This window comes from Cricetulus griseus, chromosome 4 (genome assembly GCF_003668045.3).
Source record: "Cricetulus griseus strain 17A/GY chromosome 4, alternate assembly CriGri-PICRH-1.0, whole genome shotgun sequence".
NCBI lineage: Eukaryota > Metazoa > Chordata > Mammalia > Rodentia > Cricetidae > Cricetulus > Cricetulus griseus.
Window position 1 is genome coordinate 218921646 of NC_048597.1, and position 16081 is coordinate 218937726.

Genomic DNA, 16081 nt, shown 5'->3' on the forward strand with positions numbered 1-16081 from the left:
CTGTGGTCATCACAGGTCCTGATGTCACAGAGGCTGTGAACATCACAGGTCCTGATGTCACAGAGGCTGTGGGCATCACAGGTCCTGATGTCACAGAGGCTGAGGTCATCACAGGTCCTGATGTCACAGAGGCTGAGGACATCACAGGTCCTGATGTCACAGAGGCTGTGGTCATCACAGGTCCTGATGTCACAGAGGCTGTGGTCATCACAGGTCCTGATGTCACAGAGGCTGAGGTCATCACAGGGCCCTGATGTCACAGAGGCTGTGGTCATCACAGGTCCTGATGTCACAGAGGCTGAGGTCATCACAGGTCCTGATGTCACAGAGGCTGAGGACATCACAGGTCCTGATGTCACAGAGGCTGTGGTCATCACAGGTCCTGATGTCACAGAGGCTGTGGTCATCACAGGTCCTGATGTCACAGAGGCTGAGGTCATCACAGGGCCCTGATGTCACAGAGGCTGTGGTCATCACAGGTCCTGATGTCACAGAGGCTGTGGTCATCACAGGTCCTGATGTCACAGAGGCTGTGGTCATCACAGGGCCCTGATGTCACAGAGGCTGTGGTCATCACAGGTCCTGATGTCACAGAGGCTGTGGTCATCACAGGTCCTGATGTCACAGAGGCTGTGGTCATCACAGGTCCTGATGTCACATAGGGTGTGGACATCACAGGTCCTGATGTCACAGAGACTGTGGGCATCACAGGTCCTGATGTCACAGAGGCTGTGGACATCACAGGTCCTGATGTCACAGAGGCTGTGGTCATCACAAGGCCCTGATGTCACAGAGGCTGTGGACATCACAGGTCCTGATGTCACAGAGGCTGTGGACATCACAGGGCCCTGATGTCACAGAGGCTGTGGACATCACAGATCCTGATGTCACATAGGGTGTGGACATCACAGGTCCTGATGTCACAGAGACTGTGGGCATCACAGGTCCTGATGTCACAGAGGCTGTGGACATCACAGGTCCTGATGTCACAGAGGCTGTGGTCATCACAGGGCCCTGATGTCACAGAGGCTGTGGACATCACAGGTCCTGATGTCACAGAGGCTGTGGACATCACAGGGCCCTGATGTCACAGAGGCTGTGGACATCACAGATCCTGATGTCACAGAGACTGTTGGCATCACAGGTCCTGATGTCACAGAGACTGTGGGCATCACAGGTCCTGATGTCACAGAGGCTGTGGACATCACAGGTCCTGATGTCACAGAGGCTGTGGTCATCACAGGGCCCTGATGTCACAGAGGCTGTGAACATCACAGGGCCCTGATGTCACAGAGGCTGTGGACATCACAGGTCCTGATGTCACAGAGGCTGTGGACATCACAGGTCCTGATGTCACAGAGGCTGTGGACATCACAGGTCCTGATGTCACAGAGGCTGTCGGCATCACAGGTCCTGATGTCACAGAGACTGTTGGCATCACAGGTCCTGATGTCACAGAGGGTGTGGACATCACAGGTCCTGATGTCACAGAGACTGTGGGCATCACAGGTCCTGATGTCACAGAGGCTGTGGACATCACAGGTCCTGATGTCACAGAGGCTGTGGACATCACAGGTCCTGATGTCACAGAGGCTGTGGTCATCACAGGTCCTGATGTCACAGAGGCTGAGGACATCACAGGCCCTGATGTCACAGAGGCTGTGGACATCACAGGTCCTGATGTCACAGAGGCTGTTGGCATCACAGGTCTGTTCTCATAGCCAAGTCCAGAGTTACAGATGCTGTGAAGACAAGTGGCTTGGCTTTAGCATGCATTTTCTCTTTGAGACATAATCTCCCACATGTATAAAACACACCTGTGTTGCTCAGAGACTCCAGTAGTCTACACATCAAAGTCTTCTTGCAGACAATTGGCACTTGTCAGTAATAAGAGAGCCTGTGTAACAGCAGATGGTGCCAGAGGTAGCTGCCTCTCCATTGATGCTAAGGACAGGCCTGGCAGGCCAGACTGGTTAACATAAAAGTAAGTGTAAGGACATCATGTCCCAAGTCATGTTCTTAACCTGTGCACATGTTGAGAAAACTAAACAATAGGTTCTATTTCAAAAGTACAAAGAAAACAGAAAGTTGAGTATATTAGCATCAACCCCCTTTATATGTGGGATTTGGGGTCACCTGAAGCCCCAGGCTTGCAGAGCTCCCTGCATCTGACTTAAGAGACAGCTCCAGTTTGTGGATGGTAATTTGCTGTGCATTGGCTATGGAAGCCATTTTGTGCTTTTCCTTGAGTATTGCTTTATTAAGTTAGACATTTGATGATTTGGTTGTTTTATGCACAGACTGGTCAGACAGCTGAAGAGGTTTCCCTGCTCTTGCAGAGGGTGTTTCCAAAGATGTTGACTCTGTGAAGGGAAGACAGTTGTCACGCTCACAAGAAAGAGGGAATCTGGAAGTCCCCTCACAGTCCAGGGTCCTGTGTCCCTAGCATCTATGGTGGTTACTTCCTTTTTCTATACCATTTGGTCTGTCACAAAGTAAAAACAGTATGTCTGCCTGGCCTTTCTCTGTTTAGTTACTTATACTTTCTTGGTGGCCAGTAACAAGCGGTGAAGCATGTTGGCAGAGGTGCAGGGGGCGGGCATAGAAGTAGACTGGGCCTCCTACCCTGGATTCCAGGATGCTGGCTGGGACACAGACATAGTGTGTGGGTTCTTAAGTGCTCTTAGGAGTGTGGTAACAACTGGGGAGAGAAAAAAGACTCAGTTGGTGAAGTGTTTGCCATGCTTGAGGATCTAAGTTGGTATCTCTAGTACCCATGTGAAAAGTCATTTGTGACAACACAGGCTTTTCATCCCATTTTAGAAGACAGCAGGAGGAACACTGGGGCTTGCTGGCCAGCTAGTCTAGCCAGGCAGTGAACTCTCGTGTAGTGAGAGGTGATGCCTCAAAAAACAAGGTGAAGGGACAGACGAGAAGGGTCATCTGGTAGAGGCACTTTGGTCTTGAGCCTGGTGACCTGAGTTCGACCCTTGGAATCCATGTAAAAGTAAGCAAGAGGGCCGATTTCACAACATTTTCTGAACTTCTGACCTCCATACTCAATAGAATGTACACTACTGTGTGGGTGAGTGAGCACACACAATAATAGTTACAAATGAAAAGTAAAGTGAAGGCTGATTAAGGAAGACATTGGATCTCCCACACCCAGGCACGTGCACACACACACACACACACACACACACACACACACACACACACGTGCACACACAGATGCACACAGACACACACGTGTGTACAGATACACATACATTTGCACGCGCGCGCGCACACACACACACACACACACACACACACACACCAACAGTGGACTTTTACTTTGCAACATGGAGTAGAGTGTTAAGTGTCTGTTCATTTTGCAGGGAAAAAGGAGAGTTCTACATTTCCCATGTTGCCTTGAGTAGCTGACACAAACTAGTGCTTCCTGATGCACTAGGTTGGAGGTTGGCATTGTGTTTCTTTAACCTACAATTAACTACCTTCCTCTATAACACAGCCAGTAATAGGCATATCCTTTCTTGGATTAGCATTTTTTTCTTACATGTTAATTCTTTCCATTTTCTTGACAGTATCTGTTTTTAGTGAAATAGCTTTGAAGTTAGGTTACCAGAATAATCACTGATAATTGCTATGAACTATTCATTCATTCATTCATTCATTCATTCATTCATGTGTATTTGTTGACAGTCTACTGTATGCCACTGTGGTAGACATAGCAACATCATAGCACTGTGGTATTAGAGCTGGAGGGGCCAGGGGCAGAGGCCAGAGCATCCCAGATCCTCTGTTAGGACTGTACAGAGGGTTGTGTGTCCTCAGTGGATGACTCAGAGTAGGCCATGGGGTCTCTGGCAGATATGAGCAAAGGAAGGGTACATGAAAGAAACAGTTGGAAGGCACTCCAATGAGCTCTGGGAGATAATTCACTGGCATTTCTACACACACGTCTTTATAGGGTGCACATGTATGTGAGGGGGACACTCACTTTTAGGGTCACATCTCAGCGTGAGTCTCTGGAGACCTCCAGTGCATACCTGACACCTGGGAATTGTCATTTCCGGCAGCTGTCCTGTGTTTCTCCTGCCTCTCTGTCAATCATCGTTGACCAGGCCTGGTGTAAATGTCGAGTGTGTGTGGAACTCATGGGTGAATGGAGCAAATTCAGGCAGCAGAAGGTAATGCGTGGGAGAACTGGCCATAGACGGAGCCTCAGTGCCAACACAGCAAGAACAGTGCTTAGAGGCAGCTGCCTGCCTGGGGATAGGGGACACTGTCGCCAGCCTGAGGAATGTAGGACCTGCAGAAAGCTGACTGAGAAGTTTTAGGTAGAATGTGGGATGGAATAGCTGGGCATGGTGGCGCACACCTTTAATCCCAGCACTGAGGAGGCTGAGGCAGGAGGATCTCTCTGAGTTTGAGGTCAGTGTGGTCTACATAGCAAGATCCAGGATAGCCAGGGCTACACACACACACACACACACACACACACACACACACAGAGAGAGAGAGAGAGAGACAGAGGGGGGGGAGGGGAGACAAAAAGAGATAGAAAACCCATGGATATGGTTGACATGCTCGCCCAGCACATTCTGGTGGTTACAGACTCAGGCTACAGGCTATTTTCACTAATACCACCTATGACTTCCCTCATAGGGAAGTCCTGGCAATAGCTTGGTATGCGTGGAATTTTCCCAAGCAAATCCATTTCTTTAGTAGACTCCACTCTTGCAAGCTGTGTTTCTCCTCCTCCTCCTCCTCCTCCTCCTTCTTTGCCCCATGGCAAGAGACAGTATTGAAAGGTCTCCCAAAGAAAGTTAACCATCACTCCCCAGGAGAGCCAGGAGCTGCCAGGGGCAACTGGAAGTTCCGGGGCCATGTGTGTTTGATGCCCCCAGAAAGTGTGGTGGGCTCTGTGGGAGAGCTGTTTTTCCTGCAGGGAAACAGCCTGCCCCCAGTGGCGCTGTAGTCACAGTGTGCTTGCTGCATGCACCAGAGTTTATGGCTGGGTGTGGCACAGAGGCCAGCATCTGTGATGCTCTCCTGGCTTCTGCTCCTCTGAGTGGATACTGGGATGGCTGCCCGAGCTCTGTGGACACCTGCTGCTGTGGCAAGTGTCCACCACCCCTTTCCTTCTTCAAGTCAGGAGAAAACCAAACCCAACCTGAATCCCGAGGAGGAATTGTTTGCACCTTAGTCTGCTTTATGCCAACATTCTCCTTTGTTTGGGCTCTTCATCCACTTTAGACTTTCTTTTTTAGAACACTCTGTCTGTAGGGACATCAGGATGCTCACCTGTTTATCACCAGCTCTGGGAACAGGGTGTGACTGTGTTTTACCCAGTGGGAGGCTGGCTGGCTTCACAACTAGGGCATAGCTGAGCTCAGGCTGTTTTGTTGAAGTGTTGATGCCCACTGCTGAGTCTTGTGTCTGTTCTCCACAGACCGTGAAAGTTTGCTTTAATGTTGTGGTTACAAAGGCCAACCTACATGTGCCAAAGCTCTCATTCAAAATGACTCAGGATCCAGGGAGAACTGTTTTAGTGCCTGCTGCTGGCCTGGGTGGTGATTGCTAACTCTTCACTGTCTGCAGCTGGAGTTGTATATTTATCAGGGGTTGCTTGCCTATCATGCACAAAATATTTGTATTCAGGCAGCCTTTGCACCCAACACAGTCCTCCAGAGACTGGATTTGTGACTTTACTTTTGTTGACAAAGGATTTCTGTTTCAACACAAGCTGTTCTTAGGCATTTTTACCAGAAACTCAAGTGGACCACATAAGCCACCACGTTATTGAATATTTATGAGAAGTGTCTTGCCAGTCAGGTGTACCCAAGACTCAGATAAGAGCACAGTGAAGTCAGGCAATATTTGTCTTCCATTAATAAATTTCATGTGTATTATTTATTATAAAATCATTCAAAATATTTCCTTATTATTTATTTTACAACCAACCCCACTATTTCCCAAATGTACCATTTATCATGAATATGAATAAAATATATATTTAAAATATTTATTTTTAAAATTATGTGTATGTGTGGGGGTGTGGGCACATGAGTGCAGGCCTCTGTAGGTAGAGCCAGAAGAGAGCATGGGATCCCCTGGAACTGGAGTTCCTGTGTTTGTGAGCAACAGCTGTGGGTGCTTGGATCTGAACTCTGGTCCTCTCCAAGAGCTTCAAATGTCCCTAACCACTCAGCAGTCTTGTCATCCCCTTGAAGCTGTATATTTTTGAAATACCCTTCTTAAAATTGTTTTAATTGTTCACTATTTAGTTACTTAGGATTCACTGAGGTGGTCTTACTAGGAAGTCAACATCACTTAAAAGAATACTTGGGAGAGGCAAAGGTTTGAACTCGACATGTAGTTCAGACTGGACTCCAACTCATGGCAGTCCCCTGCCCCAATATCTTTTTTTTCTTTATCTTTTTGGTTTTTTCGAGATAGGGTTTCTCTGTGGCTTTGGAGGCTGTCCTGGAACTAGCTCTTGTAGACCAGGCTGGTCTCGAACTCACAGAGATCATCCCGCCTCTGCCTCCAAAGTGCCACCACTGCCTGGTGGTGCCCCAATATCTTGAGTACTGGAATTACAGGTGTAAACCACCACAGTCCATTCCAAAAAACAATGACCGTTTAAAGAATCTTCAGGCTGTGTCACTCTGTGTCCTATACAGTAACAGATAGGGGCTCTCCCTGTTCAGATACACACATAACAAATGGGGAAGTCCTAGCTGCAGGTACAGACTGATGGTTCAGGTATCTTTATATCCATCTAACCCCATCCAAACAGAATTGTGAAGATACATAAGTGAGTAAAAAAAGACATGCTAGTTTGCTCTTTTTTTTTTCTTATTTAATTGCATCTGGGTAGTGGTAGTGCATGCCTTTAATCCCAACTTGGTAGGCAGAAACAGGCAGATCTGAGTTTGAAGCCAGCCTGATCTACAGAGCAAGTTCCCAGCAACTTGGGGGAAGCAAAGTTTGTTTTGGCTCACAGTTTGAGCAGATACAATCCACTGTGGCAGAGAAGGCATGGTGGCAGATGGCTCCTTGGCAGCAGGGGTGTGTGGCAGGCACACTCTGCAGAACATGGAGAGAGGTCAGGATCTCTCAAGGACCTGCTTCCTCCAGTGGGCTCCACCTACTCAAGGTTCTGCAATTTCCCAAAAGACCATCTCTCTGGGGACCCAATTGTTCAAAACCAGGAATCTGTGGGGTGCATCTTCCCATTAAATGGTAACAGGGAGAGAGTGTGTGGAATCTCCCTCTGGCCTGGGGAATCTGGAGTAACCAGATGGAACAAGCCAGTGGTGGGTCTTAGCATCTAGATGGCTGGAGGAGGAGTGGGCACAAGGTGTGTGTGGGGGGTAGTATTCTGAAAGGACCCACCAAAAGCCCTCCTTATGTAGCACTCAGCCCAAGGCAGAGCTACTGAGAATCTCCTCCACCAGAGTTAAGTTTAACAATTCAGGTCAAAGAAAGAAGCAGCCGGGCCTGGCAGCGGCACCCTTTGGGGATTTCATGGAGTGGGTGGCAAAGCCTCGGGGATGCAGTTGTAGGTGAACTGGAAGGAAACATTAAACCCAGGGCAGGAAGGAAAGACCAGCTGTCCCCAGAGAGCCCCTGGAGGGTCAAAGCAGGCCAGCCTCCTCAAGTGTCCTCGAGAAAGACACTGTAAGGGATGGGGTGGATTGGCATGAAGAAGGCTGGCAGGGAGGCTGTTCAGTTAAGAGTTCAGGCCACTTCAGAACCAGCAAGAGGAAAACAGAGCTGGGAAGTACACCCCAGGCTGGAATGCCGATCTGGAGGGAAGGAAGCCGGAAAGAAGAGTCACCGTTACCGCCAGCTCTGGGAGCAAACGGGGCCATGCTATTGGTAATACCCAGGGTGCTGAGTCCCAGCAGCCTTCTGCTCACACTCACACAGGCCCTCCTCCTGCAACCTCAGTCCACAGAGGCCTGAATCACTTGCGGGTACTGTGGCTCCTCCTCTTCCCCCAGTTGCTATGCAACGTCTGACCCCTCCCTCTGTTGCCCTCCTGCTGTCACCATCTCTCCTGTGGCTTCTGCTGGGCCTGAGCAGGGCAGCAGGCAGGGGTGGCTCCAGAGCTCACAAAGCTTTGGAAATTTAGCCCCTCCCGACTTCCGTTCTCAGAGGTTCTTGAACCAACGTTCTAGGATTGGTGAACAGGGTTAAGTGCCATGCTGTCCCCCAGCCCCACCCCCTCCGCCCCACTTTTTTTTTTTTTTTTTTTCTTTGAGTCAGGGTCTCAAGCTGTCCTTAAGCTTGCTATGTACTGGAAGATGACTAAACTTTGGATTCTCCTGCCCCTTTTCCCCAAGTGTGGGTATTCCAGATGTGCACCCCACATCCGGAGTATGCGGTGGGGGGACAGAACCCAGGGTCTCATGAATGCTAGTACACTACCAGTCAGCTACAACCCAATTTCTGTACCCTCTTCAGACAGAGAACCTGCTATCTTCTCCCAGGATCTCAGGAGCCTGTGCACAAAAATGCCTTCCCCACTATGCCCTAGCCTTCCTGCTTTTGGGTGTACACTCAAGTCTGGGTCTGTTTCTGTTCCCTAAGAAAGATAACCATGCTGAATGTCCCATGCCACTGTTCTTGGTAGCATGTTTTGCTAATATCACAAGTTCCTCACTCTAAAATTAAACACTTGCAGACAGGTAACACTCCTACGAAACCTTGGACTTTGACTCTATATCCTTGCTACTCAGAGTGTGGGGCAGGGAGCAGTAACATTGATTATGAGAAATGAAAATTCTGGGGCCACTAGCATATGCTTAACAAGCTTCAGGTGATTTTTTTTTGCACTCTGATATTCAGGAAGGCCTGGACTACAGAAAGCAGCAGCAAATTGGAAATTAATCAGCAGGCTTTTGGCTTAATCATTAACACTGGCACTCAAGAAGGCAGTAGGTACAGGAGGGGAGAGCTCTGAGCCTGGGTTCCTCCATTTTTTTTTTTTTTGTCCTAGGGTGTCGTTTTTTTTTTGTTGTTGTTGTTTGTTTGTTTTTTTTGTCCTGGGGTGTCTTCAGGATGGGTAGGTGATAGGGGAGGTCCTTCTGTGTATATGTTTGTCTTATTGGTTGATAAATAAAGCACTGTTGGCCAATAGGGAAGCAAGTTAGGCAAGACTAGGAGAGGAGGAGGATTCTGGGAAATGTAGTAAAGGGACAGAGTTGCCCCATGTGATCACCAGGAAGTTAGGATGCTAAGGCTGGCGTCCTCGATAAGTCTTTATAAAATATATAGATTAATGGTTATGGTTGATACTTAAGACAGAGCTAGCAAATGAAAAATCCTAGTCATTGGCCAGCAGTATTGTAACTAACATAAGACTCTGTGTGTTGTTTGAGGGCCCCTAGAGTGGTGGCGGGCTTGGGCGGCTGGTGGAAAGAGTTATTGTTACAGGTAGGAACCAGGGACCAGCTGAGAGTAAGTGGGTAAGTCTAGGGAGAAGGGACAGGCATTTTGAAAGGTAACAGGGACAGACCTTTAAAGTGAAGAAAGGCGTGCTCACTTAGAGATACTCTGGAAGATACATCTGTAATCCCAGCACTTGGGGAGGCAGAGGCAGACAGATCTCTGTGAGTTTGAAGCCAGCCTGGTCCACAAATAGAGACTGTTACACAGAGAAACCCTGTCTCTAAAAAAATACAAAATACAAAAAAAGGAAATTGATGTTTTAAAATACCCTGTAATATCCAATACAAAATAAATAAATAAAAATTTACTGCATCTAATACAGAATTATTAACTCGATCTTCCTAGCAGGGAAATTCCCTTTAGAGTACTTTCCCTGTTATCGACCCTTCAGTTCTTGGTGATTTCCCCAGATTAATTACTGCAGTCTCCATATTCAGTGCTGAGACTATTCACTTAGCAGGCAGAGATGGAGGGGACTGGAAGAAATTTTCCTTCTCACTGAGTCGTTCATTCTGGGCATTTTCCAGACACCATTTGGGAACAAACTCGTTCTGCTCACTTGAGGATATTTGATCAGAGAAACATCTGTGAAGTCACATTTGATAATGCAAAACACCCCAAGGAGAGTTTCCTAAATGAATTTTAAAAACTGGAACATGGCCTCACAGTAATCTGTGGAAATACTACTATTCTGTACATGGGAAACCTAGCCAACATCCAAATGATGGAAACTGGAGGCATTGATAAAGAAAACAAAAGTACCTTACTGCTTTTTATACATTGTTATTACTGGTGACACACCAAGCTCTCCCAAGTGCCTCTAATTTGTGTCCAGTAGCAACTGGGTGTAATTCTCTTTCCTAAAAATAATTAAGTTTTATGTGTGTGGTTGTCTTGCCTGCATGTGTATCTGTGCATCACATAGGTGCCTGGTGCTGGAAGAGACTGTTTGACCCCCTGAAACTGGAGTTTCGGGTGTTTGTAGGCTACAATATGAATGCTGGGGATCAAACCTGGGTCCTTTGCAAGAGCAGCCAGTGCTCTTAACCACTGAGCCATCTCTCCAGTCCTGATGCTTTCTTTTTCTAGTTGGTTACTATAGCTTCTTGTAAGGTAATACTGATCAGAGGCATGACTTGTTTTTGCTTGTTTGAATAAGACACATGGGTAAACTCTCCTTGTGATGAACAATAAAAGACAGTGTAAAAATATTAGGCTCATGTTAGTTTTGTCTTGATTATATACTTGGTGATTGGCAGCTAGTCTTCTAAATACAAGTGGTGACAAATAATTAGAGAGGAAACTGGGTTAATGTGACTCCCAGAGTTTGTCACCACGGAATCATGTTATGTTATGTGAGTAGCACCAGCAGGTGATAGTCATGGAGTCTTGAAGTCAAACCAATCCCAGAGCATAATGCCACAGCAAGCTGGTTCAGGTGCTGGGCATCCTTGCTCATACCAGCACTGGAGCATCCTAGGGCCAGTGAGCAGGATGCTGGGTTATCCTACCAAACAGCCTGTGTACTTAGGTTTGTTGGATAGCTCTTATTTACTACATGAATGACAAATTTATCCTACTGGATCATATTTAACATATCTTCTCTTTGACCTCGATGTTTTTGTGGATCTGGGGGAAACTCAAGCTTACAGGTCACATTTTCTTTCAGAATGTGGAAAATTACTGGAGAGCCCATCCAGGCCGAGCAGGGTGCCAGCTCCCTCAGGGTGAATGAGACATTGTGGCTGTTTGGCAATTTGAGGAGGAGAGGGTTTATTTGGCTTACAGCCCATCACTGAAGGACATCAGGGCAGGAATGCAAACAGGAGCAGAGGCAGGGACCACGGGGGAACACTGCCTATTGGCTCGCTCCCAGGCTCACACTTAGCTGGTTTTCTTATACAGCCGAGGGCCTATCTGCCCAGGGGTAGCACCTTCCACATCAGGTTCGGGCCCTCCCATGTTAGTCCACAATCAAGAAAATGTCACCCAGACATGCCTATGGGCCTGTTTGATGAAGGCATTTCCTCAGTGAACTTTTCCCTTCCAAACTGACAAAATGACAGGCGGATAGAAAAGCTGAAACTCAGAGGGACAGTAGAATGTTCCTGCACGCACTCAGCTAATGAGACTCAGGCAGATTCGGTATTTAGTGAAGGCCTTCTGACTCCACATATGATGTTATGGCTGCAAGATGAAGTTTTCTCGAACTCTGAGCAAATGGATCACTCTTGCCTTTACATACTCTCCTTGATGGTTTTTCCTCGTGGAGGACGAACCACACAGAATTCACAAATTGCACCCTCCAGGTGCAATCCATCCAGCAGGTCTGCTCAGTGATGATGCTTGGTGCTCAAAACAGTGACACTGTTATTTGTGGCAAAAGGTGTGCAATGGTTGATCTTGATTGTCAGCCTGAAAGGGTCTAGAGTCGCCTACATGTGGGCCGATCTGCAGGGACCGTGACAGGGCCAGTCCATGGGCTGGGGTCCTGGGCTGAAACGCAGAGCTGATTGGACGCTAGTCGTCATCTTCTTTTGTTTTCTGACTATGGGAAGAATGTAACCAGCTTCCAGCTTCCATGATTTTCCTCAGCTTGGTGGACTGTATCCCTCAGCCCAAATAAACCTTCCTTCCCTTAAGTCACTTTGCCGTGTATTCTGTCACAGTTGCAGGAAGAGCAACAAATACGTCAATAATACAGAGGTGTTTTCCCTGGGGCTCCCTAGTTCCTTGCTGAACCAAGAACTCTGTAGGCTCCAGTGTTGCTGGGAGGGTGAGGGACTGAGTTCTCTGTCTTCCTTCAGACTACGGTGCTTCCAATGATCTGGGTGTCTAGGTAGTGGATGGGGTGTAATTGATGCTCTGTTGTAGAAACTGAACTGCTCTGTCTTTACATTCCGTTTGACCGTGTCCTGGGTTGTCTTCTTGGTTCAGAGGTGTGGAATAATAGGGGCCCCTCCTGAGATCCACATCTCCTTACCTCCTGCACTGCTGAGCCAGCTTAGGTTCACTGTCAACCTTAACCTCTCTAACTCCATGACCTCACTTACAACTTCCCAGCATTCCCCAGGAATTGACAATGAGAATGTTGAACTCTTCCCCACCATTGGCCACTGTAATAGTGGACAAACTCGCCATGGATCCACAAGCCAGCTGCAGAAACAAAGAAGCACTGGCAGTTTCAAATGTAACAGCATTAAGAAGATCGTGTGAAGCTTTTTTTCTTTTACTTTTTAAACCAACCTGCCATGGGCTTCTCACTAGTGACCTTCCCTACCCTGGCCCCGTCCCACACAGTACGGCTGCACTTCGTGTCTTATGAACCCATCTGGTCTGCCATGTTGTCAGACGATCAACTCTTGATGCAGTTGCCAACTCTAGCCCATTTTTTTTTCTCACTTATGGTCCCTTCTTGGGGAAACCAGGGACAGAGATCCCCAATGAAAAGGAAGAATTTTCTTAATTGTTTTTTCTTAACCCAAATTCCCCGCATCTTGAGGGATTCTTTGACCCCAGAAAGAAATAAATCTTCCTTGCTAAATGCTTGTCCCATTACTCACCTTTTCCACGTATGTGGTGCTCATGAACCGAAAGTCCCAAGTACTGGGCAGGCTGCTGGGTCTTCTTCCAACCGAGGCTCACAACTGACCTTGTTGTGGACACCTCACTGCATGGACGGGCCCATCCCTCTAATGAGCACTGAAGTTCCCAGATCCCCAATTCTATCCAGCCCCACATTGGGTGCCAGTTGTCCCGTCCTGCAGGACATCAACCTGGGGCAAGAGAGTCAGGGATAGGGAATGGGGACAAGAGACACAGAAAGAACCACCACAAGACAGGATTCTGATCAAGTGGCAAACTTTACTTTTCTCAGGCTAGCTTATATAGTCAGGATATGGGGAGGGGCAGAATGGGTTGTTTGTGCACCAGGTGTTAGTGTAGGCAGGATATTAGGAAGCCACAAAGAGGATGTTTGGCAGGGTAAAGAGTTCGTAAGAGGTCTAGGAAGGATGGCTTAGGTGACTGAGCCTGTGGGTGGAAGACTGGGTCAGGTTGTTTTTTTTCTTGAGCTGAGGTTCTAAGGAGCTTCTATGTAAAGGTAAACTATGTGGTCTGCCAAGCATGGCCTAGGACCTCATGCTAAGCCCTGAGATTTGGCTCCCAACATCTGAGGACCGTTCTTCTCTTCCTCCCTGGAGCAGAGGATGCTTCTCTTGCAAACCCCATGTATTTTGAAGGCAGGGCTGGGAATTTAGCTGCTTCAGAGCTCGCTATTTTCCCACCTCCAATACAATTCTTCCCCAATCAAGGCTTGTATCATCCCTTGGTTTGACACTGTCGTGTAGAGACTGATCAATTCTCCAAATAACTGGAATTTTCTGCTCCACCTTGAGTTTTGCGTTTATTTGTGGTAACCCCAAGACCACATGGACAACCTGTCCAATTTCATGGCAGGGTCCTGGACCCTTCTACTAGAGGCCTCCACCCCATTTAGTGCTGAGGGCTCAAGTCAACTCCTGTCCTTCAATCGTTCTGGATACTCTTTCTTCTGATATTTGCCTTTGATCTGCCTCTTGGCTTTCTGGAGGTGTTGTCTGATCCTAGCCAACATTTGGTTCTTTGAGCTACCCTGCTCATTCTTTACTTCTACTTGGGATAGCCCTTGTCTGGGATATTGGCTGCAATAACCATTCTCTGTTCCTAGACTTTGACTTCTCAACCAAGAATTTGATAGGTCTGAATCAAGGTCCTACCTTATATGAAAAGCATAAGAAAACAAATGTCGTTATTTTCTTATGCTCTTCACCTACTCTTCACACAGACATATGCATTTCACGGTCATCATTCCTCATAACCTTCTTCAGGTCTGCAACGCAGGGAGTTCAGGTCAGTGTTCCTGCTGCGTACAACTGGGGCAGGGTGACTGTGAGAAGTATAACAGATGTCCATAAATAGATCCCTCAACTGTAACTGTGATTGTCAAGCTCATAAATTCGTGGCATGTGGGAAGATCAGTGCCAGCTACTACTTTGTCATCTGATTGACAATGTGCCTGGATAGAAATTGTCTCAGAACAGATTGTATGTTATAATTAAAAAACAAAACACATTCTGTGTGGACATGTGGGCCAAGCTGCATGAGTGAGGTTTCTGCTGTGATTGATTCAAGTACATTTACAGGTGATCACTCTGTAATGTAATGAGAGCTTCAACAGTAAAGTTACTTGAAGAATATTTTTGTTTTCTTTCAAAATATTTGTGTGTGTGTGTGTGTGTGTGTGGATGTGGGATTGTGGGATTGTGCAAATGTGAGTCTCAGTACTCGAGAGGCCTGAAGAAGGAACTGGATCCCCTGGAGCCGGCTTCACAGGTGGTTGTGAGCTGCCTGATATGGGTGCTGGGAACTGAACTCTGGTCCTCTGCAAGACCAGTTTGAGCTTTTAATCACTGGCCCAGTTCTCCTGTCCCCTTGCTTTTAGCCTTTTAAAACTAATTTTATTATTAGTTTATGTGTATGGGTGTTTTCCTGAGTGAAAATATGCATACCATGTGCATGCCTGGAACAGTATGTTGTGAGCTGCTATAGGAATGCTGGAACTCCAGCACCAAGAATCTCCTGGAAGGGCAGCCACTACTCTTAACCACTGAGCCATCTCTCTAACCACACTTTTTTTGAGATGGCATCTCATTATATATTTTTTCACCTGGCCTGGAGCTCACTCTGTAGACCAGGCTGGCCTTAAAGACTCAATGAAATCCACCTGCCTCTGCCTCCTGACTGCTATGATAAAATGCATGTGCTGTTGTGCCTGACTTACTTGAGACAAGGTCTCATTTTGTAGCCTGCTAGCCTGAAAGTCAGGCTCTAGCCTCCGTCTTACAGCAATTTTCCTGCCTTAGCATCACCAGTGCTGGATTACAAGCTTGTGGTGCTGTACTGGCCTGTGTGTGTGTGTGTGCTGGGATAGAATAATCCAGGGATTTGTACATTGTACATGCTAATTACACGTTTGTTACATTCAAATACATCTTATTTTAAATGAAGAGATAAACACATATTTTATAGCTGGGACATGAAGCCCAGGTCCTCTCATGTGTTTGAGTTACACTTCCAGTGCCTTTGCCACTCAAGTTTGCTGAAGTCCAAAGGATTCTTTAACCCCACTCTGATTAATCTCCTTTGTCCTTTTCCTGTTGCAGGCCACCGAGGCCCGTGTGACCAGTCTCTCAAATGCTTAAGCTCGAAGATTTCTGAGCGAAAGCTGCAAGGCTCCTGGCTGCCTGCCGGGCGAGGACCTCTGGAGAAACCAGGCCCAGGGACCCGGGGTATCGTCATGCCTATGTTCAGTCCTCCGAGTGGTTTTCACTCAGTCCGTGCTGAGCACAGCCCACTGAAGCCCAGGGTGGTGACGGTGGTGAAGCTGGGTGGACAGCCCCTCCGCAAGGCCACCCTGCTCCTCAACAGGCGGTCGGTGCAGACCTTTGAGCAGCTCCTAGCAGACATCTCTGAAGCCTTGGGCTTTCCACGATGGAAGAATGACCGTGTGCGGAAGCTGTTCACCCTCAAGGGCAGGGAAGTCAAGAGTGTGTCTGACTTCTTCAGGGAGGGG